Raw genomic sequence first — 17965 nt, 5'->3', positions numbered from 1 at the left:
ACTGAATGTCGGGCGTGATGACGTCACGCCCGGCATTCAGTGTGAAGCGAGGAGGGAGGAGAATGCTGGGTCCTGGGCACCACAGGGATTGGTGAGTTTTGGGGTTTTTTCTCCTTCTTGCCACGGCACCCCTGTGACAGCGTCGCGTCACCTCGGGGAGCCGCGGCGCACAGTTTGGGAACCTAGGGTGTAATAATGATGTTATGCACTTCAAAGATGGTCCTGATATCCCCTTACCAATTTAACCCCTTTGTTGCTTAGCCTATTTTGGCCTTATTTGGGTTGGTCACATTCCAACATCAAAATATTAAAATTGCAATAAAAGTGAACTAAAAGCAAATGTGTGTATTTGCTGTCATAAATACCAGCAAGTGAATATTTTGTGGAGGCAGCAGAAAGCCAAAGACGGAAAGTTAAATAGTGGAAGTAACAGGGTCCTCCAGCAGCACAGAGTATTAGTGTTAGTGAGGACAGGGTTGCATGTGACAGGGGCAGTGACATGATGTGAGGAGGGGATCGGAGGCAGCAGGAAGCCACAGACTGAGATAATTATATAGTGGAAGTAGCAGGATCCCCAGCAGCACAAAGCCGTGATGTGAATCTTCTGTCACATTGATGCTGAAAGATTGGGGTGTCAAACACATCTCTATATTAATCATTTTCATCCATTTAACTTCTTCTTCTTAATTATGCCCAACCAACCACTGCATTTTGGAGGTATATTATAATCTTCCCCTGAGGTCTCCACTGACTTGATGCTCAAGTGAAGAGCTTTAGATTGGATGTGAGCACGGCTGGACTGGCCATCTGGCACCTCTGGCAAATGGTCAGATGGGCCAGTCCCTGAGCAGTCGGTGCACTGGCCGTACACCGACACTTTCTGTTCACATGACTACGCTGCGCGCGGCACATTCCAATCTGCACAGGTCCTGCAAGGCAGCTGTCGAAGAGCGGGCAGAAGACAGAAACAGACAGACAGATAAGAAGCTGAGAAGGTATTATTATTATTATTATTATTATTATCTTTGACTTATAAGGCGCCACAAAGGGTCCGCAGCGCTGTACATTACATATACAGAAAACAGAACCAAGACAGAACATGATACAAAAATATATACAAACACAGGTGACAGGGTAAAGCAAATCAGATTAACTATGGGACAGATAGTGAAAGGGATGGTAGAAATCAGCGAGAAGAAGGCCAAGGCTTAAGAAAACAGAGAAAACAGGGCTAGCGAAGCAGGCCAAGAAGTACAGAGGGTGAAAGAACAGTAGAAGGAGGACACAAGGAAAGAGGGCCCTGCTCATGAAAGCTTACATCTTAAAGGGAAGGGGGAGACACAAAAAGGGTGGTACTAATTGGACAAGGAAGTTAGGAGGAGGACTGATAGATTAGAATAAAGAAATGAGTCTTAAGGGCACGCTTGAAGCCTTTGAGAGTAGATGCTAACCTGATGGAACGTGGAAGATTGTTCCACAGCAGGGGAGCAGCCCGGGTATAGTCCTGAAGACGAGAGTGAGAGGAGGTGATCAGTGAAGTAGTGAGGCGGCGGTCATGGGCAGAGCGGAGGGGGCGGGTAGGAGTGTAGGTAGAGATGAGATTGGAGATGTAGGGAGGGGAAGATTGACTAAGAGCTTTAAAGGTGAGGGTGAGGAGTTTAAATGGTAAGGGCTTAGAAGTGGAGTGAGGAAATGGTGAGAGCACAAGAAGGGAGTAAAATGAAAGAGTGCAAAGGTAGAAGGAGAGAAAAGAGGAAGAGGAGATGTAAAGTATGAGTCAGGGAATACGAAGCAGAAAGGACAGCAGAGATACCAGATGGGTGAGTTTAGAAAAAACAGCTAGATGAGACAGTGACATCAGGTATGATTGGAAGGCAATAGTATATAACATAAGGCATAATACAAGGTGCACTGAGCTGGTTATACAAGTCCACAGGACAAGAGGGAGGCAGTTCAAAGTTAAAGCTAAGTGGAGCAACAGTGAGGATTAAAAGTAGGAATCCAAGCAGCATAAGAGGAATCACCAAGGGCCTGATTCATTAAGGTTCTTAAATGAAGAGGATACTCATTTCAGTCTCCTGGACAAAACCATGTTACAATGGAAGGGGTGCAAATAAGTGTTCTGTTTTACACATAAGTTAAATACTGCCTGTTTTTTCATGTAACACACAAATATCAACTTTAAATTTCAGTGTACAAATAAGCTATCAAATATTTGTGTGTTACATGAAAAAACAGGCAGTATTTAACTTATGTGTAAAACAGAACACTTATTTGCACCCCTTCCATTGTAACATGGTTTTGTCCAGGAAACTGAAATGAGTATCCTCTTCATTTAAGAACCTTAATGAATCAGGCCCCAAGTCATAATACTGCAGCAGGCCTGAATAAGTGTGAGAAACAGTTCAGCAGGGAGTGTCCAGGCAGTAAGCAATCCAGGTGGTGGAGGATATCAGAGCTCAGGCTGATTGTTGAATGTTGTCCTCATGTAGCAGTGTTTGCAGGTAAAAGGTTCCCCTCCTGTTCTCCTCTTGTTCCTCTCTTACTGTACTAGTTAATACACTTGTCAGAATCTCACTTAGAAGAATCTTCACTAGCTAACAACCTCATAGGCTTAAACAGCCTAACACTGCTGTTTAAATAGGTTCAAATAGCCATGTGACCACTTTCATGAGTTAACCCCCACTAATCACACACTACAAGTAATAAAATTGTTAAACAAACAAATAGAGGGTAACCATACCATTGGACTACAATATCTGCACAATTGATCTTTTACAGAGTAAGTACACAAAACGGGGGGGGGGGGTAGGGAACAGGAAGGATGCCACAAGGAAAACAGGGGGGGAGAGAAAGGGTATCAGTGGCACTATATAAATAACTGATGATGATGAAGGGTGCCACACAGAAAATGGGGTGGGGCATAATATGAACTGGGGGCACTATTGTGGCATAATATGAACTGGGGGCACTATTGTGGCATAATATGAATTGGGGGCACTATTGTGGCATAATATGAACTGGAGGCACTACTGTGGCATAATATAGTTTGGGGCACTACCAGGGCCGGACTGGCCATCTGGCACTTCTGGCAAATGCCAGAAGGGCCGATGGCTATATGGGCCGGCCCAACTCCCCTGTCTTCTTGGTGGCTGGTGGTTCCAGGAACCAGCCACCTCTGTTGCGCGCTCCCCAGCTCCCTTCCCCGTTATGCTGTGCAGCCAGTTACACTGGTGAGTTTCCTGTTTTTTTTTCTAATTTGCTTTTTTTTTTACTGAAGAGGGGGGGTGCCGCGATTTTCGGGGGGTGCCCGCGATTTTCGGAGGGGGGGGTCACGGGGGTGCCGCGATTTTCGGGGGGTGCCCGCGATTTACGGAGGGGGGGGTCGTGGGGGTGCCGCGATTTTCGGGGGGGGTGCCCGCGATTTTCGGAGGTTGGTCGCGGGGGTGCCGCGATTTTCGGGGGGGGGGGGGGGGGGTGTGTCGCGGGGGTGAGAGCCAGGGGGTGCTGGGAAAGGGGGTGAGAGCCAAGGGGTGCTAGGAGAGTGGGTGAGAGCCAGGGGGTGCTGGGAGAGGGGGTGAGAGAGTCGAAGGGGGTGCTGGGAAAGGAGGTGAGAGAGCCGAAGGGGGTGCTGGGAAAGGGGGTGAGAGCCAGGGGGTGCTGGGAGAGGGGGTGAGAGAGCCAAAGGGGGTGCTGGGAAAGGGGGTGAGAGAGCGGAAGGGGGTGCTGGGAAAGGGGGTGAGAGAGCGGAAGGGGGTGCTGGGAAAGGGGGTGAGAGCCAGGGGGTGCTGGGAGAGGGGGTAAGAGAGCCGAAGATGGTGCTGGGAGAGGGGGTGAGAGAGCCGAAGGGGGTGCTGGGAAAGGGGATGAGAGCCAGGGGGTGCTGGGAGAGGGGGTGAGAGAGCCGAAGGGGGTGCTGGGAAAGGAGGTGAGAGAGCCAAAGGGGGTGAGAGCCAGGAGGTGCTAGGAGAGGGGGTGAGAGAGCGGAAGGGAGTGCTGGGAAAGGGGATAAGAAAGCGGAAGGGGGTGCTGGGAGAGGGGGTGAGAGAGCCGAAGGGAGTGCTGGGAAAGGGGATGAGAGCCAGGGGGTGCTGGGAGAGGGGGTGAGAGAGCCGAAGGGGGTGCTGGGAAAGGAGGTGAGAGAGCCGAAGGGGGTGCTGGGAAAGGGGGTGAGAGCCAGGGGGTGCTGGGAGAGGGGGTGAGAGAGCCAAAGGGGGTGCTGGGAAAGGGGGTGAGAGAGCGGAAGGGGGTGCTGGGAAAGGGGGTGAGAGAGCGGAAGGGGGTGCTGGGAAAGGGGGTGAGAGCCAGGGGGTGCTGGGAGAGGGGGTGAGAGAGCCAAAGGGGAAGGGGGTTCTGGGAGAGGGGGTGAGAGAGCCAGGGTGGTAGGGGGTGCAGGAAGAGGAGTGAGAGAGCCGGGGGGTAGAGGGTGCAGGAAGACGTGTGAGAGAGCCAGGGGAGTAGGTGGTACAGGAAGATGTGTGAGAGCCAGCGGAGAAGGTGGTGCAGGGGGTTAAGTGAGAGGGACAAAGGAGAAGATGGTGCAGGGGCATAGGTAAAAGAAAGTGTAAAGGGAGAGACATCTTAAGAATGGGAATGTCAGGGATGCAGCCATCATAAAACACAAGTAGTAATGAAGAATGGAAATGCACAGAGGGGACAAGTGTTAAAAAAACAAAAAAAAACAAGCCTTCATACTCCATTCACCTATATTTTCTATACCCCCACTCCTAAATTTCTGCTTCGACCACTGCCCTCTATTCCTGCTCCCGACTGCCTGTGTGAGCTGACAGCTGCTGATCCCTCCTCGCCCAGCGCGCCCAGTAGGAGAACAGAACACAGGATGCCATAATCAGGTAAGTTCATATATTTTCTCGTGTGCAATATGTTTTTAACCATCCTTTCTTGAACTGGGGACACTACAGCGTATCCAATAATGTTTAACACTATGTATTGCTCATTATTGCGCTGTAAAGTTTTTTGCATATTTATCTGTACAGAGATTTTTAATTTAGAGGAAAAAACATTGCTTGTCATAAATTTTATCTGTAATTGTGTCAATATATCTATTTTTGTTTGCATTGTAAATGATGTATTAAGCTGCTCTTGGGAGACTCACACTCAGTATCTGATATGCTGTACCAATTTTTATTTGTGAATGAGTTTTTATCTGAGCTTTACTAATGATTTGGGGGCACTACTATGCCATAATATGATTTGTGGGCACTTCTGCATGACCGAATATGTATTGAGGGTAATACTATGTGGCATAATATGACCGTGGGGCACTACGATGTGGCATAATATGAACTGGGCACACTACGGTGTGGCATCATATGAACTTCTGCCAAAGGCAAGTCTTTCATTGTTGAATATGACGGGAGCCCAAAGAAGTTGCTGTATCGGGGCCCAAAATTCCTCTTGTCAGCCCTGCCTGTGAGTCAAGGCGGTAGACGCCTCCAGGTAAATAATCTAGATGTTTCCTATCTAATCAAACTGATGGATCACATCCAATTATTTCTCACCCACCTCCTCTATCCCCCTTAATTTATATACTGTGTTATTTAAAATGAATAGAAAAGACGCATATCCAATTACTGTAGTAAAACAAAAATATTTTTCTGTGACATTTTGCTGTAGATGGAAATACTTTTAATGCGGCCATGTGGGTTCAACTGATCATTCAATAGTTATGTTTTTTTTAGATATATGTTAGTTTTATTTCATGTGGAATGATTCATGAAAATTCTGCCATTACTATTTAATTGAGGGAATAGGGTACCTGTTACCTATATGTGTGTGTAAGTACTCTGTTCGTTGTTGCTATTTTGTGGGAGATTTGAAAAAAAGCAAAACATTGTTTCCTACAGTGGCGTCTGTATAATTGGTGGTATTGCTGTAGTATGGGATGGCGTGCTGGTGGCAATGTTGTAGTGTGTTTGGTGCTTAGTATTGCTAATAAGTAGGAGAGGGTATTGCTATAATGTGGGGGGTGACGCTGGACGCTGTAATGTGGGGGGTGATGCTGAATGCTGTAATGTGGGGGGTGATGCTGGACGCTGTAATGTGGGGGGTGATGCTGGACGCTGTAATGTGGGGGGTGATGCTGAATGCTGTAATGTGGGGGGTGATGCCGGTTGCTGTAATGTGGGGGTGATTGATGTAGTATGAGTGTGTGTGGGGGGTTATTTATTGCTGTAATTTGGGTACTAATAATGTATTGTCATGGTGTTTATTGATGTAATTGGGGTGCTAATAATGTAATGTTGAGGGTCATTAGGAGAAATAAATACCCCCCCCACACACACACACACTCATACTACATCATGTTGTACTGCGCCAGCATCAGTGTGCAACAATATAGTGCATGGAGCCCACAACACGTGGGCCTGTGTGCTTTAAATGCCAGGGCTGATTTTTAGTCCCAGTCCGGCCCTGGGCACTACTGTGTGGAATAATATGATTTGAGGGCACTATTGTGGCATAATATCAACTGGGGGCACTATTGTGGCATAATATGATTTGGGGCACTACTGTGTGAGGGGACATTAGTGGGGGTAATATAAGTGGGAGTAGGGTAAGCGCTTATAAAGAGATGGGTTTTCAGAGAGTGTTTACATACTTGAAGGCTGTGGGAAGGTCAAATTGGGGGTGGTTGGGAATTCCAAAAGTGGATAGCGGTACGTCAGAAGTCTTATAGGCGGATTTGAGAAGTGGTTCTCGGAGGCAGTTAGGAGGTAGATTTAAAAGCAGGGGCAAGTGCAGGATCTCTAGAGGGGATTTCCACAACACACTGCCAGAGTGGGCATGACCAGCATGCAAGGGGCGTTGATATCATTTGAGACAGTGCTAAGTCACTCTCAAATTCTCCAATCCGTTTTAAACACACGGGCTATGCTGTATGCACTACTGTTAGGTGCACATAGCTTCCCCTTCATTAGAAGAGCAGTTTGAAGCAGGACATACCCACCAACTGTCCTTGCAGTCAGACCAAAGTCCTGACTAAGCAGGACAGAAACCCACATTCAGGACTGCCCACTAGAATCAGGCCAGTTAGCAGACGGTCCTGCTCTCTCCTACCTGTTGTAGCCTCTTGTAAATTTCACTACCTTTGTCTGCTGGGGTATTCAGTTCAGTTGCCGCTTGTCTGGATCCTGGAATGCTGTCATGATCCAGCACTCACCTGAGCCTGCATGACATGCATGTGTCAGGTTTAATAAAAAACAACCACCTGGTTGTTTAAAAGTGATTAAAACTCTCCCTGTCTATCCCACACACAGACTTTTGCTTTACCAATTATGCCACCACCAAGTTTTGTTATGAAAAGTTGAAACTCAGGAAGCCTTTAGTTCGCCTTTTATCTGAACTGATCTATCACAACTGACTTTAATCAGAGTTATCATAAATCAAATGATCTCCTCTGTTTAGCCTGTGTAGCGCTCTAACACCAAGCGAAGTCTGACACATGAGTTTGTAAGAACACAGAGATATGAACTTATTAAGTGGGGTTTAATATGTAAAATAAATCCACAATGCTTAGGATGCAAAACAGTTAGCAAAATGACGTACAAATATATAATACAATAGTTTCTTGTAAAATAAAAAGGAGGAAACAACCGAACAATTGTACACTAACAAATGATTAGAGCAGGTATTCCCTGGAGCACTAATACATATGAAATTTACTGCCAAAAGTGAACAAATCTTTTAGCTTTACGGGACATTTTAAACATGCTTTAGATGCCCACCGCTCCCCTTCCACTTTGGTGTCTTAACCAGAAAGCCTGTGTAAATTCAAATTAAGTTTTACAACCATTTGTTCAAAGCATATTTCTAATCAGGAATCCTTCATACTGGCCTAACTTCTTTCCAGAATGTCCCTGTCACAGTGACGTCACTTCCTTCTTCCCCCCCGTCCCAGTCGTTGCCTGGTACTTCTTCAATCTTTTAGGCAGCCTCTTGTTTAATTAATTTAATAGGCAGCCTCATCCACTAATTAAGCAGCCTCCTGTGATTAACTCTGCTGCTCTGAATGCTGACTGGGCAATACCAGTAATTAATGGAGGACTTGGCATCCCTGCTGGTTATAGTGTTCTGTGCTGTGGATTGCTGGCCTGTTTTTATTATTATTATTAATTATTATTATTATTATATAAAGTCCTCTGACTTCTGATTGAATTCTGTGTATGACCCTTGGCCTGTTTTGGACTCCGATTGTATGCTGATTTCCCTGACCTCAGGCTTGTTATTTAGATATTCCTGCTCACTGCCAACCCTGACCTTTAGTCTGTTTCTGACCACGTTATCTGTTACGGACAACTGACCTCAGCTTACTTCTGACTACCCGCTATCATACTGTTTACTGCCTCCTATTTCCAGCTGTGCTACGGGCGCCAAGGATAAACATTTACTACTTAAAGTTTAAGACCTGGGAGCACCGAAGTACATCTGATATGTGTATGGGTCAGCTCAGATCCAGCACCTGAGAATTACGGCAAAATGTTGTCAATATTGGCACAGCCCAGAATGTGACGGCACAGAAAGCGACAGTGATAGTGCACAAAGTAACTGTACAGAAAGGAACAGTACAGACAATGACAGCACAGGTGCAGCAAGGGTTGTGTTTGGCCCATGCCTCTAGGTGGCGCACTTCATCACCTCCGGTCTCCTCTGTCTGCCAGGAATGTGGACTGTTGTGTATTGTTTACTGCAAGCCTGGCAGGTTGTCAATAAAGTTTAAAATGTAAGTTAATAAAACAACCCACGTCTATAGGTGTCCCGTAACCTGTCCTTCCTGGTAGACAACTTAGGAAAAGTCAGGTGAGTGTATTGTAGTGTTCATAATGTTTGTCTCGAGATTTATGTGTCTATGTAAAGTGTTTATAATATGTCTATATTTGTGTGTGTGTGTGTCTCATACAGTGTGTATAATATAAATATATTTAATAGTAACATGTATTTATGCTGTATGTTATACCTAATGTATATTACTGCATGTTTACTGTATATGCATATATAACATGTGTATTATCTGTATAATGCAGGCTGAGGCAACACGCCCTGCCTAGATAATCTTTTAGTTCCTCAACAGCCACAGACTGAATTGCAAAGGGGGCACTAGGGGCATTAAGGTACACATAATATTATAAAGAAAACCTTGCACAGAACTTCCCTATTATAATTCGAACCACCTGTTATATTCACAAATATTACAATTATAAACTTGCAGGAGGTGCTGTCGGAGAGAGAAAAATATCATATATAAATAAAAGAAGAAAAAAGACTCTCCCGAATGGATGCACACCAAGGTTCATCAATTGAGTAAAATAACATCTTTATTATTTTTATTATTATTAATATTAAAACACCTTGTGAGCGAATTATTAAATGAATAATTAGAAAGTGAAAAAGATTGAAAAAAGTGATTAAAATATTAGTCATATATCACTGATTGACAATGTTTTGAATTATCATACAAATTACTCTATCATACCAGGTCTCATAAGTTGTTAATTAGTACAGTGCTTTTGTCATGAACAGCCGGTAGGGGCTGTACAAAACAACTATAATGATCATAATTATCATTCCTATTCAGGTCATATAATAGGACAAGTTAACCCGTGCATGATGCTCATGCATTCTAGTCAAATCAAGCTACTTAAGGTGTTAAAAAGGTTCTTGTCATGCATTTGGGCCTAGGCCAGGCCTCCTCAGGGGAAGAGCGCTACTTCCCGACGCAAGCGCCCTTTTTTAACGTGGTTTTGTCCACATGTCACCACCTCATCATTTTTCTCCATCACCTCATCCTTCATCTTCATCGACACATCCTTCATCAAGCTACTTAAGGTGTTAAAAACTCCCCACTGTCACCCCCGGCAACCACCAACCACTCCCAACTGTCACTTCTTCTTCAAGAAATATATAGGTCAGTGTATAACTCTGCCCAGCAGGTGGCGTTGCAACTTGTTTTTTTTCCCCACACACGCCACTAGGCATTTATATAGTAGATAGATTATATACCATGTATGTTAACTTCATCCAAATTAATATAAATATGTCCTTAAAATTAGTATTTGACTATTAAGGTACACCACTGCTAGCAAGACATTCAGGGGTGCCGAGAGGGGGGGTGGGGGGGGGGGGGCGGGTACAAAATACCCGGGCCCGGAACTGCCTGGGCTTTATAGTTACTTTTTTTTTTTTTGCTCACGGGTGACGCGTGCGCACACTCAAGTGGGGGAGGGGCTGTGTGCAGAGCCGGACCAGGTCCTAGTCAGGACCATAGGCAGATCTAGAGGGGGGCAATCACCCACCCTAGGAGTGCAGGCAGAATGGCAACTGCATCTTTATCTCACTATCACAGCAGCGATCACATGGTACAGAGTGTGGGCGGGCTGCTGGAAATCTTCCTTTGCTGTGCAGTGGAGAAAAAGGTAAGAAGATGTGATGGGGAGTGTGCATGTGGACTATAGCTGCTGGGCAGAGAGAGGTGGCATGTGGACTATAGCTGCTGGGTAGAGAGGGGGCATGTGGACTATAGCTGCTGGGCAGAGAGAGGGGGCATGTGGACTATAATTGCTGGGCAGAGAGAGGGGGCATGTTGACTATAGCTGCTGGGCAGAGAGAGGTGGCATGTGGACTATAGCTGCTGGGCAGAGAGAGGGGGCATGTGGACTATTGCTGCTGGGCAGAGAGAGGGGGCATGTGTACTATAGTTGCTGGGCAGAGAGAGGGGGCATGTGGACTATAACTGCTGGGCAGAGAGAGGGAGCATGTGGACTATAGCTGCTGGGCAGAGAGAGGGGGCATGTGGACTATAGCTGCTGGGCAGAAAGGGACATGTGTGACTAGAGCTGCTGGGCAGAGAGGGGGCATGTGTGACTATAGCTGCTGGGCAGAGAGGGGGTATGTGTGACTAGAGCTGGGGAGCATGTGTGATTAAAGCATGTTGGCAGAGGGGACATGTATGATTAAAGCTGCTGGGCAGAGGGGGCATGTGTGAGTAATGAATTTTTCTGCATTTTTCTGTAGGAGAGTGGCTAGTGCATTTCACCTGCTATACACCTGTATGTGCTATTATATACATGGCTGATCATATTAGGGCATTAACCCTGGGTTGAAGCAGTAAGGGACCCTCGTCACTTCCCATTTCGTACACAGAGGCTTATATACCAGCAGCGGTAAAATAATAACTTACCAACTCAATCTCACAATAAAGCATAGCTGAGTATGGGTTAGGTTACTGCTTCACCATATCAGACACAGGGAATATGCACGCGTGTAACCCGGCTAGCCAGTTGACGCATGCGCAGTGGACTTGAAAAAAAAAATACACCAGGTGGCAGGGCCCCTTATATCCGCCAGGCCACAGACACATGCCAGTAGTTCGGCCATGTGTATAATGTGGAGACACACGGATGTCACCATATTTGCTTATTTATTGGACCTCCACTTGTGGCGAATCGCGTCATGGATGCACGGCCCACTACAGAAGAACGTGAAGTGGGATTGGGAGGGTGGACTGCTCTGGTGAGGAGCGTGTGATGTATACATACACATGGAGAGTCTGGTTTGATTAGTAGCTGATATCCCTACTTTCTCCTCTACTCAGATATGGACAATCTCTGACTGGTTCAGGGAATACCCCTTGTGGAACATTTTGCCAAAAACTGGGACAATGTTGAACACTTTTAGGCCAGAGAAGGTGACCTGCTGGTAGTCAGTTACCCTAAATCTGGTGAAACGCAATATATTTATACAGTGTATGGGAAGAGAGAGCTTCGAAAGTTAGATTCAGAGGTAGAATAGAACATTTATACATGCAATATGCTTGTTGCTAATATAGTCCATGTAGAATTCTGGTATCATTAATGAAATTGGAAACAGGGGGTTAGGGTTAGTATGCCAAAATTAGTCCAACTCACTGAATGCACACCATAAGTAACAAAACGTAGAATGTAAAATTCAAAGAAAGGATGATGCAGTGTATGTGAGTCAGGATTGTGAGATAACTGTGTCTGTCCTCGCAGGTAACACATGGCTGAGTCAAACTGCGGATCTAGGGGTAAATGTATGAACCTCCGATTTTTTTAACTCGCCGGAAATCGGCGACTTTGCAGGTAAAATTTAAAGCGGCGATGGCTTGTAAAGGCAAGTTTGCCTTTACAAGCCATCGCCGCTTTAAATTTTCACTGCGAAGTCGCCGATTTCCGGGGAGTTGTAAAAAATCAGAGGTTCATACATTTACCCCCTTGTGTACAGCAACGTAGACAAGTGCCAGACAGAGGTCTTATCTCAGCAGATTCCCTTCCTGGAAAGCACCAGGACAACCATCAGGTACCTCCGCTGTCATATTTCAAATACTATAGATGAAGAGTCATATCTCAATTTTTTTTCTTTCTTTATTTTGTTATGTACATGAAAGTAAATGTGTAAATAATGGCTGTTCTTATGTTCAGTCTTTTGCTCCTCAGTGTTTCCCTCTGCTTCACCCTTCACGCTGAACAAATTTCTGATAAGAAAGTAAAGTACAGTTACCTGTAATTACAGGAGGGTATTGGTGAAGTGTAGGGGAATTTAGCACAGGTAGACGAATGTCTTAGCTGTAAAGACACCAAGAACAATGGGGTTCCTCACATTGTCTGTAGAACAGCTGTTTGTAGTAAATTTTGCCACAGAATGTACAGAAACTCTTTATGTAAAATTGTCTTTTTGTTATAAGAATTGATTTATTTTTAACTCCATTAGATAAGTCATATCACAAAGCTTTATGCTGGTTAGTGTGCCTCAACGTGCACTGTAGAGGAGGCAGACATTGTGCTAGCTGAATAATATTCATGAGAATGTCCTAGATACTTGTGGAGGCCCAGCATCTCTGACTACTCCCATCTCCTGTTTTCTCACACCCTTATATAGAATCCCCTATACATTACCAGACGAGCATTTATTTTTTTCCACTTCAGTTTGTCTTTGTTATTCATTAATAAAACTCTGCTCTGTGCATGACACCTACTGGTCTTATGCTGTACATTAACTTTCACCTGTATGACTATTACTCTGTCTCAGTCACCTCTCCCCTGGTCCCACACTCTGCACCCTGACTCAGCACGTTACCTGGAGAGTCTGCAGACGGATCGGGCAGTAACAGAACTTTCCCTTTACTTTCATTGTTTTCCCTTCATTAGCAAGTATGAGCTTGTTACGGGATATAGCATTTAAGGGGGTTGTCCCACCATCTTGCGGAACAGGGATTTTGTCCCATTTCCAGAACTGATGGGATGTGTGCTGACGGGTGACCTTTTAATGCCATACATGCTAGTATTGAAGGGGTGTTTTTTAGGGTAGGGAAGGAGTGTGGGAGCGGGGCAGTGTAAGGCACACCCCCGGGGCATATGGAATGGTACAAAGTGACATGGACACGCCCAGGTGTAGAGTGACCATGTCCCATCTTCAGTGTTCCAACAGCAGAAAACTAAAAGTTATGATGCATGGATAAAGGGCTTTATTTTTTAGTTATGCTCAAGTTCAACTAAATTGTAGACATTTGCACCTGGACAAACCGTGTTGTGATGCATTGTTTTTTTGCTTGTAGCACACAATGCTGTCTGGTTGTATTTTATTACTGCAATTTGGAGTTCAGCTAAGATACACTCCTGCCTCAACTCTAAATCTGTTTGCACAGCCAACATGGTTTTTCCAAGGTGCAAAATTGCACCTTCCAGCTGGATTTACTCCTAACTCTGACAGAGTCCTGTGAGTTTGGGGAGAGAGGTTTGGAAAAGATTGTCGTGAACAGAGAGAGCTTATAGTTATTTATAATGGATAAATCATAACTGCAGTGTAAATAGGTTACATCAAATGAATCCATGGATAAATTGAGCAGTTAAAGTGTAAAGTGTGAAGACAGAGTCTGATGTAAATGCATTTGATGGCTTTGCACATCCCAGTGTGAGAAGATAACCATGTCACCTGTAGCAGCTTCAAAGGGCTGTTGCTGTGAGATATATCCTGACACAAGTCAGTTTTTGGACACTTGAATAGACTGTATGGGGCCAGTCACAGCTGGACATCCTTGCAGCCCATGGCAGCATTTTGAAGGCCGATACAGGTATACAGAAATATGAGCTTCAAAGGAAAATGTCTTCATAGTTCATATTTTGGAAAATCTGGGTGGCACTCCATACTGAGGAGCAGAAATCACACCATGGTTGTGAATGACAGGTACGGGTGGTATCCGGGAACAGCTAAAATCACATATCTTTGGAAAAGGTATGTCACTTTGTCAAAATTTCATCATGTTTGGTAGCAAAAGATGGACAAAGTCATAGGGGATTTATTAATAATAAAATTGGGTTGGTGTGACGCTCCACCAAAAAGTTAGGTCACATAGTAGAATTGGGTAGTAAATCAGGCAACATGCAAATGGTGATTGAAAAAAGTATCACAGACACAACCCCTGGGGGTGGAGACAGGTGTGGAAGTGTCTTAAAAAAAAATGGGACCAGTTACAACAAATTGTCAGACTTTTTGGGAAATCAATTCACATTGATAAGCTGTCCATTTTTAAAGCCAATTTCCCTTGGCCAGGAAAGTCAATTCACATGAATGTAACCCCTTTTATTTTAAACTGTTTTGCTTGTGTATGTTGTCTCATTCTATTAATTGTTTATTAATTATTTTTTATATCTGTATGCCCTGTACTTTTGTATATTAAATCTATAATTTAATATGTTGCGTCCTTGATACTCTAACAAATCCATTAGCCTGTTAAGAAGAAATAGCTCGGCCAAGTTAAACCTTTGAATGCCAGTGTGATTTGTTGTTACATATGATTAACAAGCTACGTGTGCTTGCATTTACATTTGTGTAACAGTCTGGAGGTGTGAAAAGTTAACCCTTTGTCTGCTGGTGTGGGTCTTGCTAGTCTGTGAGCAGCTAGAAGCCTTGTGTGCCGGTGTGGGACAGTATATTGGGGTCCTACTGCCCGTATTCAATAGGTGGTGGCAAACCTGAAGTGTGAAGACCTCATACAGCAAACACCACGAAAGTCACGGAAGCTGGGAGCGTGTTCGTGACAAATTGGTGGCATAGTGGTGGGATTATTTAATTTCTTAGAGTATTAAGTGCATGGCTTAAGCAATTAACCCTTGCACTTATAAACTGATTGTAACCTTGTGAGGAATACAATAGTTTTACAAGGACAAAACTCAGGGCTTATTATTATTTTTGAAGACATACGTGCAAAGCAGTTCCCTTCCCTTCGCTCTGTTTTTTCTTTTCCTATCTTTTATTTTGCAATGTAACTGAGATGGCTGCGGCATATAAGCACATGACAAAGCTGATATCACATTGTGAGGATGGAGGAATTCCCACTAGTGGCAAAGCAAGGAGCAATTGATTGAAGCTCTCGTGCAGAGAGATCAGCACCAAGCCGTAGATGTGTCCCAGGAAGGGCACATCCAGGATTCAGAAGCGGACCTGACTGTGGATATTGCTCAAAACAGTGGACTGTTAATTTCGGATGATTCAAATAGTTAATGTGTGGACACTGCTATGGACGCTTATTTGCAAACTGCCCTAAAATGTTTGGGCCCAGCGAACATTACAACCAAAATGCAGCTTATACAGCAGTTCCAGGAGAAGGAAGCTGCTGACCGCCAGGAGAGGCGCGCTACTATGGAGGCAGCGGAGCGCCAGGCAGAAAGAGAAGCTGCTGAGCAAGAGGGAAAGAGGAGATACCAGCTGGACTTGCCAAGCTCCAATGCCAGCCAGAAGCCAGAGATGCTGGTATCAGCGCACCCCGCCCAGAGAATTTCCCTCTATTTGAAAAAGATGGGGATTTGGATGCTATATTGCAAGGTTTTTAAAAAAATTGCAGACAGTATGGACTGCCCAAAGATTAGAGGGCGCAGCATTTAACCCATGGTTTGCGAGGGCAAGCTTTAGAGGCCTTTGCAGACCTTCAATCTGAAATGGACGGAGATTATAAGGCAATCAAAAGTGCCCTGTTGCAGTGTTTTAATATCACGCCAGAGGCGCATAGGCAGAAATTCCGAGATTTAAAACGCAGTGCCTCCGACACTTATTCAGGACTTGTGGCCCAACTTTCTATTTCTTTCAAACAGTGGATTGGAGGGTTAAAGATGGGAGGTTAAGACCTTTGATGCTTTGAAAAATTGAATGATCTAGGAGCATTTTCTCACTTTCTGCCCAGCTGATGTGAAGGAATGGGTAGTGGATCGGGACCCTGAATCATCTGCGGAAGCAGCTAGACTGGCTGAAAAGTATACTGTCATCCGGGCACCTGCAGCTAAAAGAGGGACTTTTGCACCAAGGCAGTCTGCCTGGAAAGGGGGACATCCAGGAGGATCAACTGGACCCCCCTCAACACCCTCACTCACTGTTTCTTCATCTGTAGGGAGGGTTGGGGCAGAGCCTGTTTTGGGAGACACCCGCCGATGTTTTGTGTGCAACCAGGTGGGGCACATCTGTACTGTTTGTCCAGAAAAGAAGACCACTTCACCCCCTTCTGGGGGGGTACCTTCCTGCAATCTTCTCCAGCTGTCCTGTGTGTTGCTGGACCACAAGGGGGCCGGAGGGACAACCTGCAAACAGTCACTGTGGATGACAAGGTAACTGTGGGGTTAAGAGACACTGGGGCAGATGTGACGCTAGTGCGTTCAGAACTGGTAGGGTTAGAGGACTTCATTCCAGGAAATTGTATTTCTGTTCAAGGGGTGGGTGGAATTCACCTTACTGTGCCTGTAGCCAAGGTTTACCTTGATTGGGGTGGTGGGAGAGGTCTAAGATATGTCGGGGTATCAGATAATATGCCTACAAATGTGTTACTGAGGACAGATTTAGGAAGAATGCTGTCTCAGTATGTCTGTAATGATGATGTTAATACCACATCTGTCACTGGGTTAGAATCTACTGAGAGCACCCATGGTTCTTCCCAGGTGCCAGGTGGTGACAGGGAAAGGGAATATCATATTGTACCTGATGCGTATAATGATGCTAATGCCACACCTGCCACTGTGTTAGAATCAATTGAGAATACCAACGTTTTTTTCCCAGGTACCAGGAGGTGAAAGGGAAAGGGAATGCCATATTGTACCTGAAGTGTGTTATGTTTTTAATGCCACCCATGTTACAGTATCAGAACCTGCTGAGAGTAACCACGTTTTTCCCAGGCACCAGGATGTGACAGGGAAAGGGAATACCATATTGTACCTGAAGTGTGTAATGTTTTTAATGCCACCCATGTTACAGTATCAGAACCTGCTGAGAGTAACCACGTTTTTCCCAGGCACCAGGATGTGACAGGGAAAGGGTATCTTCTATTCAGGCTCGGACTGGTCTACCGGGGTACTGGAAAAATCCCCGGTGGGCCCCACTACTTGTGCCCCTCCCCCAGACCCAGATTATGGGAGAACAAATGCCTGGGCCGCCCTCTCTCAGTGGGCTTCCCACTGGCAGGATCACCTGTCGGTAGGTTTTCCGCTGCACCAGGATGATCGGGTCCGCATGACACACGCTGCACGCACGTCAGATCAGTGGTGACAGTCTGTGCAGGATCAGTGTGCTGACACTGGCTGCACAGAGTACAGGGAAAGAAGGAGGCGGGGCATGTCTATGTTATCCAGTGAGGACCGGCCATCTGACTGCCGCTTACAGCATGGAGAGGAGTCCAGTGACAGCCTCAGTACTCGTCTTTAAGTAACTGCAAACTGCAAAAGTAATTATAAGCAATACTATATGAACAACAGGCTCACTTAATATAATTATTAAACATGCATTAGACATGCATGGCACAGCCTATACATATATATATATATATATATATATATTTATATATATATATATATATATATACACATATATATACATATATACATGCATGCACAGTGTTCGAAGTGGGCCAGTGTGCCATACTAATAATATGCTCCTCTTTCTGGTGCTGTTTCCT

Source organism: Mixophyes fleayi, chromosome 7, assembly GCF_038048845.1.
Source record: "Mixophyes fleayi isolate aMixFle1 chromosome 7, aMixFle1.hap1, whole genome shotgun sequence".
Taxonomy (NCBI): Eukaryota; Metazoa; Chordata; class Amphibia; order Anura; family Limnodynastidae; genus Mixophyes; species Mixophyes fleayi.
The sequence above is the reverse complement of the archived record's forward strand: the minus strand, read 5'-3'. Positions refer to the sequence as shown.